Source organism: Cynoglossus semilaevis, chromosome 12 (genome assembly GCF_000523025.1).
Source record: "Cynoglossus semilaevis isolate Cse_v1.0 chromosome 12, Cse_v1.0, whole genome shotgun sequence".
Lineage (NCBI taxonomy): Eukaryota > Metazoa > Chordata > Actinopteri > Pleuronectiformes > Cynoglossidae > Cynoglossus > Cynoglossus semilaevis.
In genome coordinates, this window is record NC_024318.1 from 15,104,176 (window position 1) to 15,120,728 (window position 16,553).

The 16,553-nt window shown below is 38.7% G+C and overlaps 1 protein-coding gene across 4 annotated transcripts in view; it reads left to right on the top strand.

Moving 5' to 3' along the window:
- Window positions 1–16,553, top strand: part of LOC103387639 (E3 ubiquitin-protein ligase NEURL1-like) — a 108,492-nt gene that overhangs the window by 53,002 nt on the left and 38,937 nt on the right. For 2 of the 4 annotated variants that reach the window (XM_017037287.2, XM_008322376.3), the window contains 2 exons: window positions 4,198–4,252; window positions 11,618–11,725. The gene's annotated coding sequence lies outside the window, so the exon portion shown is untranslated. The remainder of the gene's footprint in view (window positions 1–4,197; window positions 4,253–11,617; window positions 11,726–16,553) is intronic. The other 2 variants (XM_025061223.1, XM_008322377.3) reach the window with 1 other exon arrangement.

Here is a 16,553-nt window from a genome sequence, read left to right on the forward strand (position 1 = left end):
CCTAAAAATGAGTCCAATTTTCATTTCACTATGCATGACTGCTACTCTGTGGATACGTGTGTAAACATAATCTTTGTTGGTTCCAGTCCATAAATTCTGCATCATGCTGCGTTGAAATAAAAATCAGTGATTGTGGGGTGTCGGATTTACGGGATGAATCGTGCAAAAAAAAATTCCCTGCTGCTGAGCGGCGGGAAGAGGGAAGACACGGGTGGGACATATAGCACAGGTTATTGCTCTTGTTTAATGTCACGGAAAGCACATCCATCTGAGTGGAGGCAAATAATCTACTGCTGTGGGAAGCACCTCTGGCAGCAAACCACTCTTCTGGTAACAGATAGCAGCGATGTGTTCCATCAGCAGCCAGGCCTGTAGCCAGACTGAAATCCTTCCCTGTAATGTCAAATAGCATAAATCCCTCAATTACCAACATGGGATTGAGCTGGGGCCAAAGGTGATGCCACCCCCCCTCCCCCCCAGGTTATTAAAACCAAAGTGACAGATACTTAGCAGATTTGTCCTGAGTATAAAAATAGCCACGGTTTAATGACTGTGGAGATTCCAAATATGTGTTCGTGGCTGTGTCTGTGAACTGTGAGAGTTATCTGACTGAGAAAGTTGTGCTCTTCCCCCGGAGCTCCAGTCAATTTACGTCTTGAGTCATGGCCTTTTCAGATCAAGCTGTTTGATCCCGCCGTTCCGACTCTGCCATCTGCTCCTGAGCTTTGCAGCCCGCTCGGTGGGCATTTCTGGCCTACTGACCGAGGCAGCGGTGTCACCTGGTCCAGATGAGGCAGCAGAGTTTCCTCTCATTTATCTTAAAATAAAAAAGAAAACTCATGTCTGGGTCTGCGTGTGTGTGCGCTTTAATGGCATTTGGGAAGTGAATTTGTTTAAGTGGCAGAGTGGGTGGCTCCCTGCCTGTAATTGAGGCTCTTACTGTATTGAGTTTCCATGTTCTCTCTGTTCATGTGTGGGTTTCTTCCAGTTTTTCCCACAGTCCTAGAACATGCGGGATTAGGCAAAGTTTGACACTGAATATTGATTTTCCGTTTGAGTTTGAGTGGTTGTTTTGCTCTACACGTATTGTAGGATGGACTGGCATAAAATGGAATTATCATTCAAATATAAATATGGAGGAGAAATCTGGCTGTTTTAATCACAACCCTTTTGTTAGGTAACTGAGTATTGACAGTGGGTGAAAAACATTTACTCAGACATACACAAGGTTTTCTTATTTGTTGAAATGATAGAACTGTTACCCAAGTGGAACAAACCGAATCTCTGTGGGGAAAAATATCAGGAGACACCACTGTGTGTGTGTGTGTTAAAGTCATGGCAGTAATATATACAGATGACCAAGTTTTTCTTTTCTTTTTTTTCACCATGATAAAGCTGCTACATAAAGATGATTAATAGCACTGACAGTAACAGCGTCTGCAGGTTCAACTCATGGACCATATGAAAAAAAAACAAAAAAACACGTCATTGGCAAGCTGTGGTTGCACAGTGAGACCATGGTAGAATACCAGAATTTTTCTTCTGTTACTGTAGAAGATGTCACATCGATTTATTTAAGTTTATATTAATTTGTCTTAAATGCTTAAAATCTTTTTTTTATCCGTATATCTTATATGCTGGTTAAGAAAGCGTGGCTGTGTGTTTGCGTAAAATGTTGTCAGTATGATTTAAAACAATAGCATTGTATGCTAATAAGAGACGTGTTTTATTTAGCTGGAGCTAGCTAGCTAGCAAACCAAACTATTTTTTAAAATAAAAAACAAGTGCTTTTGTGCTTATTGACACTTTAGAGATAAACACAGCTGATAACAATGATGCAGCACTGACATGATAACTCCTCGACGGGAGATTTGTACCATGGTTAAGTACAGCCTTGTTGACCTTTATGTTAAAACCTTATAGTAATACAAATAGGAATTGTAACCCACAGGTGTTAATGGAATTGTCTCCTAAACTGTTAGTAAATTGGAGTGAGTAAAGCACCAGAGATTTAATTACCTTGTCAGAAAACTGTTATGATCACTTTAATATTCAGAGCCTCAGCTGACGGGGTTAATTTCACATTCATTTCGGTTAACTGTAATTTCTGTCCAATATCCCTCATACAGAAGAAAGGAAAAAAAGTCTAAATTTAGCCTCAACCTCTTTCTGAACTCCCTTCCACTGTTATAATTTTAAGACCGTCCCTTGGAGGAGAGGAGTAAATTTAGGAACTGAGGATATTGAATTTCTGACTATCCAGCTATTCCAAATTAGGGGGGGTATTGATTCGATGGAAAAGCAAGTGTTGACAGTGCATTGAAAAATTTGCAAAAGGCAACTTGTTGAAAAGACGGTCAGCGTTACTACTGGATCGATGTGAAACTTGAACTGGCACTTCTCAGATATTAGGAACTCAAAGATAAATATTCTGATGTTGAATGCGATCCCATGGGGAGATGGGATTTTTTTTAAAAACGAAGAAAGAAAAAAAAGGTCTTAATAGATGTAAGAACAGGTTTCACAATAAAAGTCACTCAGATCGGCTAAAGATGGTGGGTTGTGTCAATCATGATCCGGAGGAGGGGAAAACAGAACTATACGCCATGATTAAAGTCGTCGTCATTATAGTGTAATTATGGCAATTACATGTCATCTGTCGCGGGTATTCAGTATACATTTTTTAAATTTAGCTCCAAAGTGTGCAAGTGTTTTTAGATTGCTAATTGCGTCTTCGTCAAGACACTGAACAGTGACAAACAGCAGTAACGGTTTCAACCACGGGTATCTGTTGAGCTCTGGAACCTCAGAAGTTTTCTTTTTTATAAGTTGTAGGAAATACAGAGAGCAGTTACCGTAGGAAGGTGAGTTCAAAAGTCTGTCAGAAAAGAGGGAGGGCTTTTGAGCGTTACGCCGTGTTTTCCTGTTTGTGGGGTGCATCGCGGGAGGCCTTGGCTTACATCCAACTGGAAAATGAATGCCAGACGATCAAAGGGATGAATGCCAAAGTGATTGCTACTGTGCTTTATAACACTGTTTAAACATTCACAGGGTTTCCACTAAATTAACATCTCCTTTGGTGGGGCTGCGCTTTGATACAGCAGACAAAGACCTGACACGTACATGGTGATGGTTTTGTCATTACTGATAGGAAAAGTCCCGTAGAGAGACTTTTTTGTGAGTAAACAATAACGGCACTTCGCATTACTGATAGGAAAAGTCCCGTAGAGGAGAGACTTTTGTGTGAGTAAACAATAACGGCACTTCATTACAGCAGGTGGATTTGCTTTTCTTGGGAGATAATTTTCGATCATGTAGCAAGATTGTTACAACCAAGAGACAAAAACACAGTTATCTGTTGCTGTCGTCATGAGGATAATTTCGAGTAATCAAAAAAGAAAATTAGATTAAAGCCTGAATGTTTGGGGAAAAAAACACTTAGCAACTTGTATATTTCTATTCAAACACTGTCAAGCTTTTTCAGATTGAAAATGTTATCATTACACTAATAATAACAACCAGTTACACCAATTCCTACAGTCAACTACCATATTTTCTGGACTATAGACTGGTCCTGAAATTTATATAGAAAAATAGCCTATATATTAAAAATACGCCATATCATTGATGGCCACAAGAGGGCACCATTTTAGACTTGCAAAAACTGAACTCTGCTACTTTACCACAAGAAATTACAGTACAAGACTGAATAAAAAACTATTTGTTTTTTTATTCAGGTCAAAAGAACACAAACACAATGCAGCCAAGAAGAAAAAGAAAAAGCTATTGGCTAAATATTTGATGTTTGACCTGGTGGTTTGCTCCTGTTGCTCTGCTCCTCAAGCTAGCTTGTAGCTATCTAGCACAAAATGGATTGAAATAATTAACGAAGGAATAGGAAATACATTCTTAAAGTCTATGGGTTTTTTTTGTCGTAGCATTGTCTCTGGGTTTATAGAGGGGTCTCTGGCTAGAAGCTACAGTAATACTTTTTGTAACAGTTTGGCGGACTTTGGCACGGCAAGTTTGAGAACCGCTGATGTACTGTACCACTCTTTAAGTTATTGTCTCTGCTAGTTACATTCTAAAAAAAATATCAGAAACATTGAGAAAAGTGTTTGTAAAACAAGAACCATTTTGTGATTTGTCACAGTTTACACTTGATGCTAATGCTATCCTTTCCATTCATGTTTGCAGTCTGTCGTAAACACAGCATTTGGAACCAAGAGGACCATTTGTTACTGCAGTCACAGTATGTTGCTAATTTTTTGTCTCTATTTTCTACCATACTTTCTACTTAGTTTTTTAAAACATAATTGACTTATGCGAGTCAAACGTTGTTAAGCTGCATCTAAACTTTTGCTGGTTTTTTTTTCAATGTTTTGTTTTTTCAGATGAATAATGATGGTTGATATTTTATTTCTAAATGTCAGTAAGCTTTCAGACAACTGCCACCAACCTGAGTCAGCAAAGGCGAGAGGCATCCTTTTATTTGTTGCTCTTTTTTGTCTTTTCAAAACAAATCTCTATTTTCTTCAAAAAACTCTAGATAAAGTCATTTCATACTTTTCACATTTTGTTTAAAAAAATCTCATGGAAGGTCACAGATACTTCGGTCCAATGAGAACTTCTGTAGGAAAATTTGATAGTGACACTTAGAAAACAATTCAATTTTATAGTTTCAGCTAATGATACAATGTTTTAGTCATCTTTTGTTCATTATATCGACATCTTTTCTAGCATAGGATCGTCATGTTTCTCACTCCCCGCCATTTAACTTCTGTTCTGACTGCGGGCTGTTTGCCATTTAATTTGGAATTTTATGTCTCCCTTTTAAACCTCTGTATTTATAGAACTCACAATGGGAAAAAAAAAACATCCCATGACTTAGTAAAACAAATAATTAAAACAATGCCCTGCCAAATTAATTGCCAATAACCTGTCAAGCAGAGAAAGAAAAATACACAAAAGTAATAAATAAACATGACAGTTTCTGTGTTAGAGGTTCTTTGAGGAAAAAGGGAAATTTTAATGAACTTCTTTGAGGAAAAAGGGAAATTTTAATTATTTTTATGAATCTGTAAATGTTACTTTTTTATATAAAATCTGAATGTACCGCATGGTACAATTATCTAGTAGTTCACATTTCATTCACATTGGTACAAATGGGGCTAAATAAATCAATATTTGTAATAGTGTGTTAACTTCTGCAAATGCATATATTTTCTAGTAACTGAACTGATAGGAACCAATCATTTATTGACTGTAGAATTACTTATGTAGAAATTCTTTCTTGAATATATGAGGTAAAAACAATAACAAACCAAGCCCTTTGATAACTGTAACTACTATCCTGCGTGTAAATACAAAGCTATTTTGAGATGCAGGTGTTGAGTAATTATTTCTGGAAGTTCCCCTACTTCCAGCACAACTGTCCCCATTACTTAATTACCAAATGCAATCCAAGAATGTTGTAGTTTTTTTTTTAAAAAAGAACAACAATAGCCTTCATTCCGAGTGAAAAGAATGAATTTGTATGAGAAACCCAGGCAGTACTCATCTGCCCTGATACTGCAGAGCAGACTGACATGTTGATTTCTTCCCTGCAAGTTTGATGTTAATGATTTTGGCTTTGGATGGGGGACCTTCATAGAGTCTCAGCCATATGAGTGCAATTTCCGTCCCTGGGGATGAAAGCACATTGATTGCCCTCTGATGGTTTTTATGGATGTCCAGACCGAGACATTATTGAACTGCATTCACCGTTAATGCAGAGGCTGATTCTGAGGAGTCCAGCAAACTCCCAGTATGTTGTATAGATACCATGCCATTGTACAGACGGCGGCTTGTTGATTTTGAGCGCACAGAAATATTTTAGCGAAGCGGGGTCATTTTATATTCCACCGGCAAGCGCTGACTTCGTAAAGTGACTAAAGACCGCGGGAGGTTGTCACGTCAGCCGCCGTTGGTAGGCATAGAAATGAGCTTTTTATTCTCTGTAATTGATTAATATTGCAATTAGAATTTGCAATCAGGAAACCCTTCTGCATTCACACTGGGAAATTTCATTCCCCGCTGCTGTGCAGCAGGAGCGATGCTGCTGGAAGCCTCTCTGCCTTTATGAATCCCTCGCTCAGTGTCTGCTTGGATTAAGGACTCATCCAGCGCTGCCACGGCTGTGCTGATGGGGTTTGCTGGGGTTAAATGCTGAAATGTGCTCAAGCGATTCTCTCATAGCCCGGTCCTTGCTCAAGTGACCCGCAAAGACACAGAGGAGCGCAACTGCCCAAATGAATACGTTGAGACAGGAGTGTGAAGTGAGGACAAGGCCCACCTGCAGTGAAAGTGTGGTTCAAACGCTGTGGGGTTTTTGTTATATATATATAAAAGGCTAGCTGTGACCTTAAGGTCTGGGGTAAAAACACATGACTAGATTCTTATATCGTAAATCTCACAACTTTTTCTAAACATAACAAGCATTTTTCTTAACGAGCAATATAAATGAAGTACTTTGAATACTTTTTACTAAGTTCGTTCAACAAATTGATCAACAACCAAAAATATCCTTAATAAGTAATTTAGTAATTTTGCACAAAGGGACTTGGAATTTTAAACATGGAATCTCAAATTTGAATACTCGCTTAGGAACTATTTCTTTAAAAAAAAACTGAAATGACCTACCCCTGTTGACCTAACAAAATTCAAGTTCAATTCAATTTTAAATGTATTGAATTAACACCAAGTAACTTCATGGGGGGGCCCGCCCCACACTTTGAGAAACACTGATTCGTATAAACATACTTAACATAAAGCCATGCGTTCACAGTCAGGCGAATGCAACAGGTTTCACTAAGGCTTAGCATAAACATTATGTGATTCTTTGGAATCCGAAATCCACCCACCGCTGCTCTCACAGTCGTTCCACCAAGTCTGAATTCAATCCTGTGAGTGGATCGCCACCAAAATCTAATCATTTCTTCTCGGAGCTGTAACCTACACCTCGAGAAAATGTCATCCAAATCTGTCCTTTACTTTCTGAGCAGAGCTGCTGACAGAGGGCCAGAGAAATAACCTTTTTGACAGAGGTAATAATTACAAAGGAGTTGTGACTTTTTTAGCGTGTTGCTGAGTTAACCTTTGTAAAGATTTAAGTCGTCGTGCCGGAGAAGAAGAAAAAAAAAATCTTCGAATTGTGTTATTTAAGAAGTGATTTGTCAGGCTTGACTTAACCAATGTTTCCGCCTCCGAAGCCAATTCGTTTGAATTGATGATTAAGTAATACCTTAAAAATGTCATTCTAAAACATATAAACTTTATACAAATCTTCAGAGGGCCTCCTGGGATGTCACATGCTAATACAGGGGACCCCCGAGATACGGGTATTCCATGATAGGAGTCTGCAACTATTGCAAGATTTTGCTCCTGATACGAGGAAACATCTAGTTACAAGTGCTCAACCGAGCTCCATTTTTGGCTCCATCTGTTGGTGATGCAGACGATGATGATAGTAGTGATGATGATGTAGCAGTGATGAGTGATGAAGATTAACATTTAGTGTTTATTAGAAAAAATATAGATATAATCCTTCTCCTACGCTTAGTGGCCCCGACACTCTGTCTCGCTCACTGTCCCTCACTTGGTTATTTAACCCATTTTTATAACAATAATAAAAAATGTTTTCTTAATTATTATTATTTTATATCACCAATATATTTGTTTTTGATGATTAGATGGGGGATTTTATTTAATTAAGTAATAGTATATTTCTGGGCGGCTGGAACGAATGAGTTGTTTTTCAGTTATTTGTAATGGGGAAACTGCAATCACACAAGTGCTGTTGTGGAACGGATTAAACTCCATCCAGGCAGTCCACTGTATATGGTTACTAATGCCGGACTGGAAAGTCTGCACGTTTCAGGAAAGACACAGACTGACCTTTGCTCTCTTAACTTAATTTACTGTTATGATATAAATATGGAACACCGAGGCCCCACCTTTGCACTCCGCAGTGACACAGACAGAGGCGAGTTAAAGGGCAGGGTGATTTTAGAAGTCAGATATGTTTGCATTACTGAGGTGTAAACATAAACCCGCACACATGTCAAGAGGTCCAATTAGGTTCCTTATTAAAATACTGGGATGTATAAAAAAAAAAAAAAAAGGGCCACAGGCGGAGTGTACCTTTTTTCCTCCTGCATAATGACCCAGAATCACACAAGACAAACAGTGCAGCTCACAAACGATCCAGCGCTCCGTCCCCGCTGCCCGTTCCCCTGTTGATCTGAGATCTACTTATACCTTCTCCCCTGAAACGCTAGCCATGCAAGCATGTCTGATTTTTTTTTTGGTTCAACCTTGACACAACATTACACACATGCCATCACACCCAGGACCCTTGTATCTTATTCAGTCCAATTTGTGGTTCTGTTCCTTAGCCTACTCATTTTTCTCTCTTTTTTTTTTTTTGTTTTCCCTTTTCTTCCCTCTTTCAACTAAAACCCACAATCCCATTAGATCTCAAGAGGCTTAATCAGTGTCGGTGTCAGACTGCTTCACAGCAGCCCCTTTGGCCATCGCAGATATTACCCACCTTTTTTTTTTTTTTTTTTTTTTTAACAAATCTGTCAATCCACTCCCACGAAATGAAACGTATTTATTTTTCCGACTGACAAGCGGTTTGTCTAAAGCAAAAAAATGAAATAAATAAATAAAAAAAAATAATACAAAGCAAAAATGAATACAGAGAATAAAGGGAGCTCCAAGGTGATGTGGAAACTCACACAGAGTCGTTCCTTGAGTAAAATATTGGTCGAAAACTCACAGTGTGCGTTTGCATGGGGGGGGGGGGGCTAACCAAGGAAAGTCTCGCTTTGATTTAAGTACATTTGCATAAACCCTCCCAACTACACTGCTAATAAGTGATCTTCACCCGGGGAGTTGCCGGTGCATGGCAGATAAGCATATTTAAGACAACACAAGCAACATGAGCACCAGTTGGTTAAGGGAAGAAAGAGGGAGAGAGAGATGGAAGTAGTGGGGGAGAATATGGAGGATGTCTGCCAAACAGGGCTGTTTGTTTTGAAATTTAATTTTCAGGAACCCAGCTTCAGACATAACCACACATGATGAGTCCCAAGCTAATTTACTAATAACTAGGTAGTTTCACAGTGCCCCCTAGTGGTTTTCAAGGCCTGTCTGTGATGCTGCTGATAACAAAAAGAGTCTGATCTGGTCTGAGGTGAGGGCACGTGGTTGAAACTTTAGAAATGCTCCTGGAGAAACAGTGAGCGGCCAAGATCAGGGATCAGGAGAAAGTTCTGTCGCGTTCCAGCCTGACGTATGAGTTCAGCTTCATGAACTGTATTTGTTCTTCAGTCGTGTTAATGTTAATTAAACAAATATATGCTAAAACGTCTTTGGGACATGGGAAACATTTGAACTGTGTAAAAGGAGGTTAATGAAGGCCATAATCCTCATCACGATCATTTTTTTTACACTAGATGGGGCTAGATCATTAGTAGCACATGGTAGGAAACACTGACTGATCACAGCCAAACCACACGTGTGTTTTTTTTTTTTAATCCACAGTAGAACTCTGTGTAGAAACTGTATTTGAAATAAGGAGCTACATCAGAGTCAGGTTCCGCTCCCCTTCACTTTACCCTTGAGAATGAACTGACTTTGAATAAAGGACGGGAATAATGACAAAATTAAAGATATGTGCACACATCAGTGCCCGGGATTAGCCGGGGAGTTCGTTAATTCGCTGCAACTTTAATTTGCAAGTATTTGAAATGGTGGGAAATAATTGGTATGAGATATTTTTTGTGTTGATAGAAGGGAAGGCTAGGACGGGGACGGGGACGGGGGGGTTCATTGTTTAATTGCCTGACACAGGAAACGGCGGCTTATTAATTGACGGAGGGAAATTGTGGTAGATTGAAACAGTAGGTTCAGATTTTGCAAAAGACTGAAGGAGAAAAATTAACACAAGCATGAAAAAGAAAGAACAGCGTGGTATTTTGGGTGACGTGTTTACTCGGCTCACATCATTATCTGATGCTGCTCCTCTCCTTGCTGATATGAATCCTCTGTGTCTGCGACCACGTATTCCCACACTGACACACCAGTCATGAATTATTCTGAACACACACACTCTCTCTCTGCACTATCTTATCCATAAAGTGACAGTTTAATGCCAGCACCATCAACGCTGCACCAATTTTTCAGTCACATAAAAAAAAGGAATTGCAGACAGATTTTGCTGAGGTCTGTATTATTGTAATGTATGTTGTGGTGTCTCCTGATTGTCTCACTCTCGTAACCTCAAAGACACTGACGGCACGGTGGTGAGAAACATTTTTATTTGTCAAAAACCAGAAAGCTTACTGCAGGAATAACAAGATATTGATGGTGACTAACTCTATGGGACAAGAAAACAAGAAAAGTATCTTTAATTTTGAAATTTAACATTTTTTTAAATGTAAATGAATGTTTTGGGTTTTTTTTTTGCTTTATGGCTACATAGGTATTTCTCTAGTTTCATTTTAAATTCCTATTTTCTACTATGTTTGCCCTACTGTAACTGTTTTTTCGCAAACATTCAGGAGAAAAATATACTTAATATAAAAGTAATTATAATAAAAGAAATGCATCACGTGCACTTTGTTTGTTCCAAGAGGCTTTTGTTTCAGCTTCATTCTGGATCATATTGAAACTATTACTAATTTCTACTATTTTGATATGTTCGAAACCCCCAAGTGGCGGCGATCGCACCACCAGGGGTGCTAGTACCATGCTTTGGGAATCCCTGCTCTTGAGGGCCACATCAGTTATCAGTCAGTCATGTTCAATATGGAAAAAACATCTAATAAAGCTAAATCAAATCATCGTTGACATCGCGTGGTGGGCCAAATCTAAGGATTTCACAGACTGGAATTGGCCCACGGGCCAGGAGTTTGGCAACCCTGTTCTAAAATAACATGGCCTGCTATACCTCACAAATAGTTTGCTAAGAATCTAAAGCTGGGCTCTTTTCTTTTAAAATAAATATTACAGAATGGAATTATCATTTTATAGGTGCACTGGAAATCTCTTTCTAGTTTCTCAAAACCTGTATTTTAAGGGAGTGCCTGCCAATGTGATTATATCACCTTTCCATCCAGAGTAATGTATATTTTCAGGGCCAAAAAAGTCATAATTTATTTATGTCAAACTTTTTTTTCCTAAATTAACATATAAATATTTGATCTAAACTCTGAAATCCCACAGTGAATTAGCACCATTTTTAAACAGGATACCTCCATATATATATTAGTGATGAGAATATATGCACAGTGGGATAAAGGAAAGGGGGAAAAAACATAATTTGGCATCTCATGCAGTGAGTGGATCTGACGAATGGTCATCACTTTGGAGTGAGCCTCTGAAGCCATGACTGATTCTGACTAGTTACCTTGACAACAGAGTGGGACATCTTGTTGTTCCCTTTGTATCCAGTGTAATTATTCTTGACTCTTATCACGGTGATTTATGGTGATCAAAAATAATTACAATATTGCTAACAATTGGTATGATGTCTGTTTTTCCTCTGCATTTTCTGGCCGCCCTGCTGCAGATGCTTCATCCTGGACCATGTCACTCATCTCATCCAGATGACTCTTGATGACTATGATTTATTTCCTTCTCCATTCATGTGACGTCTGCAGCGTCTGTGTTCAGTAAGGTAGGTGTTTACTGTGGACGATGTCAGACACTAAAGACAGATGTGTTGAAGTCAGACTGTGTGTAAAGTATTGACGTGGTCAAAGAAACTCTTTTTCCGCAACTCCTTTTCTCTAATAATGTAAAAGAGTTTTTCAGATTATACGGGATTAACGACATGTACAGGGTCGGAGTCCACAACAATTACAAGTGAAACGAAATGTGACTGCCAGCAGACTAGCAGTGCTAAAATAGCCCAATATAATGCAAAAAAATTGTATATGTGTAAATATATATTTGACATTTTCAATATAGGTAGTACACTTACCTGTACGTTTAATACAGTAGTAGTAGTCCCCAACCTTTTTTGTACCAACGACAGGGGTTACTGTGGACCGGTGATACCTCGCCATCATTAATGAAAACTTTGTCTGAATGACCTATTGTTTTGAAACATTGACTAGATTCTTTTTGAATTAAGTCAATTAGTAAAGCTTCTTTTTGAATGAAGTCAATTAGTAAAGCTGAAGTACTGTATTTTCCGGACTATAAGTCGCACTTTTTTCATTCTTTCTCCGGGTTTGCGACTTATATAATAAAATATATAATTTCACGTTTGTTATTGTCACACTGACAGCCACTAGAGGGCACTCTAGGCTTCTGTACCAGTATCTGCTACTCCTGTACCCCTGAAAATTAACATGTTCGTTATTTTACACTGACAGCCACTAGGGGGCACTTTAGCTGGCTGATGCGACTTGTACTCTGGAGCGACATATAGTCCGGAAAATACGGTACATTTCCCACTGCGGCACGTTACCAAATAACCTACGGACAGCCATCGGTCCCCGGACCGTGGGTTTAGGACCTGTGTTTTAGTAGTTAGTGGCACAGCTATAGGCTTCACTACACCTTACACACTTAACTCATGAACCACAGTATTTCAGCCACATGACAGAGAGAATCACGCTCTGTGGTTATTTTGTCACAGTGTTCCAAAGGTGAGCTGACTCTCTTATGGTATTACACACACCTCTGGTTCAGACAGTAAGAGGCGGCAGCGGCTCAGTGTACTTTAAAAACCTCCCGCTCTAACTGGAGTCAGTGTGTTAGTCTATTTTCGGTGAGTTGCAGAGCTGGAACGAGGGCTGTGACCTTCCACGAGAGAGCAGCTGATTCCTTTCATGTCAGCATGATTCCTCTGAGTACAGATCATGTTATTATGGGTAACCAGATGACACTCAGATGCACGCTCAAACAGAAGAGCCTTATTAGTGAAAGCCAAACAACCCACACGGGCTCGGCGTTCGGAGGCAGTCCTGTCAAAGATGGGTACTGCTGAGGCCACCCTGATTGGAAAAAAAAAAAAAAACTCAATGTCTGTGTAAATTAATTTGATATAAGGAAGTTTTGAAAAATGAAACTGAGGTCAAAGCAGGCTGTATATGAGGTCAATGTTTTGCAGTGTTGAAATCAACAGATAAAGACCAGATGTGAACAATCATAAACATAACTGAATACTATGACATGCTAAAAGGCAGAAAAACATGTTCTCTTCGAAAAGAGTGGTGAAAGCTGTGGCGGTGGACGACGGCTCGTCTCCCCCCCCCCAGCGAGGTGACTCCTGTTGCTCAGCCAAGTATAAAGAGATTTGATGGAGCATCTGTTTGGAGAGAAGAGAAACAACAGGCGGAACAAGAGTGGAAATCTGGACCAGACAGTTTGCATATTGTCATGTAGCTTCGCATTACAAGCTGTAATAGACACAACAGTGGAAAATTACATCGGCGCAGAGAGGAGGCTTATAGAATTCAAATCAACGCATCAAAAAAATGAGCCAAGTACATTTCCTTAATGCATGTGTAACACGGGGAGGATTTTTAGCAGCTGTTACCGTCGTGCTGTTCCAAGTGTCTGTGCAGGGAGGAACAAAGTAGAACACAGCCAGAAATGTGGACCAATTAGGAGCTGCGGTGTCAGTCACCTTGTTGTCAACTTAATGTGATAGTGAGTCACATCCAAAGACGGAGCATCTGTTTGTGTCATAACAGAATCGGCGTTCAAGAGTAAAGCTGTGGTAATCTTGTTAGTGACTGGCTTTAAAGAATAAAAGCACAGGTTCGTCTTTAATATGTAAAAAAAGAAGAGAGAGCGATGACACGAGGCAGTCGCAGCTCCAGGTTTAATTACCGTCTGACATTTCTAGATAGCCGTTTGAATCAGCGTTTATCATTAGTGTTTGGTATTCAAAAGCCTTACCAGGAGAAGATCAAGTGATTTATCGACACATCTTTAAATGTTAAATATTAAATAAATTTAAAATGTATTTAATATTTAACATTTAAAGATGTGTTGATACAGTACACAATTTTTTTTAATTATGCCATTGCACCTAAAATCGTACCAAGAATATATAATAACTGTTAGCGTTTTTCATAGAGCTGGAGGATTTTAGTCATTATCATGGACCTGGGTTTTTTTCTACTATATCAATTGTCATCATACTCTAATTTGTCTTGTTATTATTTTAACATATTTTAACACATTGTCCGTAAATATATCCATCCTTTTTCCTACAACATGTTTTTGGAAAGGCGTGTGTGTGTCACACATTCTGGTGACCCCAGAGAGATTAGTCATTCTTCTAGTATTTTTATCATGCTTGTTATACTGCCGGCTCAGTGAACAAAGTGATTTCCAGCTCCAGCTCAGATTTTTCTTTTATATGCTTCATTTTATTTAATTTCAATTTATATTCATGAAAGTGTAAGAGTGAGATTGGATGTGTTGTCAATTACAATTTTAGAAAATTTAAAAATATATATTTTTATCAGTTTAGTCTAGTACAGACATGGGCAAACTAAGGCCCGGGGGCCAGATGCAGCCCGTTCAGCTTTTTAATGTGGCCCGCCAAACTTTTCCTAATTATATAATTTATTTATATTATCATTATACTTTTGCCTTTTTCTTGCAATACCCACATTTCCCCAATAGGTGATGTGTGATAAAAGTAAATGACATTAAAATAAAAATATTTAGGACAATTGTGGCCCTGTCCAGTAATTGCCACAATTGTGTTGTGGTAATTATTAGACATATTAGACATTTCAGGCAACCCAATTTGTATTCCAGGTGACCGTACGAGGGGTCACAACTCCAAATTTGAAAAACACTGAGTTAATGGAAGCCAGTCTTCAACAGCTTTGAACCACAATTTTGTTACATCGTCTGTTCTGTCTGCTGTTTTTTTTTTTTTAAATTCTCGACTGTTACCGTTCTCTGACCACCTGTTCCTTATCAATCTGTCCTGAAGCACTTTTAGGCTTTAACCTCTTCCCGTTGTTTTGAACATTTGGTAAACAACACTAAAATAGTTCTTTGTCCTAAGATAAAATGTGCAGAAAAAAAAAGCAATGACAGTGATTAATTCATTCGACAAGCTTCTACACTGTGTTACGTGACTTTTATTAACAAGTAGAAGACATTAGCTGGTTTCTTAGGAATGCTAACAAATCTTCTGGAGCAGAATTCCGAAAACATGTCCATTCTCTAAAAACTCATGACAGCAATAATTGTGCTTGAAAGCTGTTATGACAAACAGCTAGGTGTGTTTGCCAGTAACACGTGGACAGTGTGTGTCGTGGTGTCTAGAAAGGCTGCTTGAGGAATGACGTGCTTGTGCTTCTTGATCCACCAGATCGTTGTTCTGTCATGCAGTGATTTATGCACGAATGGAACGATTGTTGTAATTTTTGTCCTCTGCTTATGTCACCCTAGTGGCCACGGTGATATTTGATTTGTCTGTCAAAAACATGCTAATATCTGCCCTGTAAAACGTTGTCAATGCGCTCAGTTGGTTCTGCCCTTGACCTTTCAACAATGAAATATTGCTTGAGAAAAGCTGTACATTTGAATAGTTTGGAGTTTTAAATGAATAGCCAACCATTAAATGCAAAGGGTGATGAAGATTTTTTTTTTTTAATTTTTAAAGTTGTTAAAACTGTACATAGTTCAGGATTGTTAAACTGAGCGATCAAGATTCACTGTGTAATTTATTAGCAGATAACTGTAGTGTAGTAAAGTTTGTTGGAGAACATCCCTCCCCTCAGTGATTCCACCCAGGCATATGAGGAGATTTAATGTAGACTCTCATTAAAGAACAGGTATGAAAACACATTAAAAAAAACCTTAAGAGAGGGCCCTTCTTTTTTTTCCAGAACAATGCGGTTCACACACAAAACCATAATAAATTATTAAGATGTTAATTAAAGACAAAGCAGTGTAGACCACTGTACTGCACTCAGACAGTAAATGATCAAATACGAACAGAGAATTATTACGTCCGAAATCACTCATTCATTCCCTGCTCCCTCTATAGGAAATTCTACGTACCGCACTGTACCTTTCACTTATCGGTTAAATTTAAAAAATGGTTTTGGACACTGTTGTCACAACTGCAATGCATGATGGGATTTATGGGATATAACAATACGCTAAACGTTTGGGCACCACTATAAAATTATGTCACAACTGCAATGCATGATGGGATTTATGGGATATAACAATACGCTAAACGTTTGGGCACCACTATAAAATTACGTGGGGGGTTTCACAGACTGAATCTGGTTGAGTTTTCTATATACGTCTATTCTGATTCCTGGGCACTCTCCAGTACTGTGGTTTTCAAGCGGTAAAATACCACCTGCTCTGTAGCCACTTACAATCTGTCCTGTTTTGTTAATTAGAACAAGGTTATAAACTGGTCCCGGCTCTGAGTTAAAAGGTTTATTGGTTCAACAGAGCAGTGACCGTGTCAGTCTGGCTACAGTGCTGAACGATTCTTTGAATGT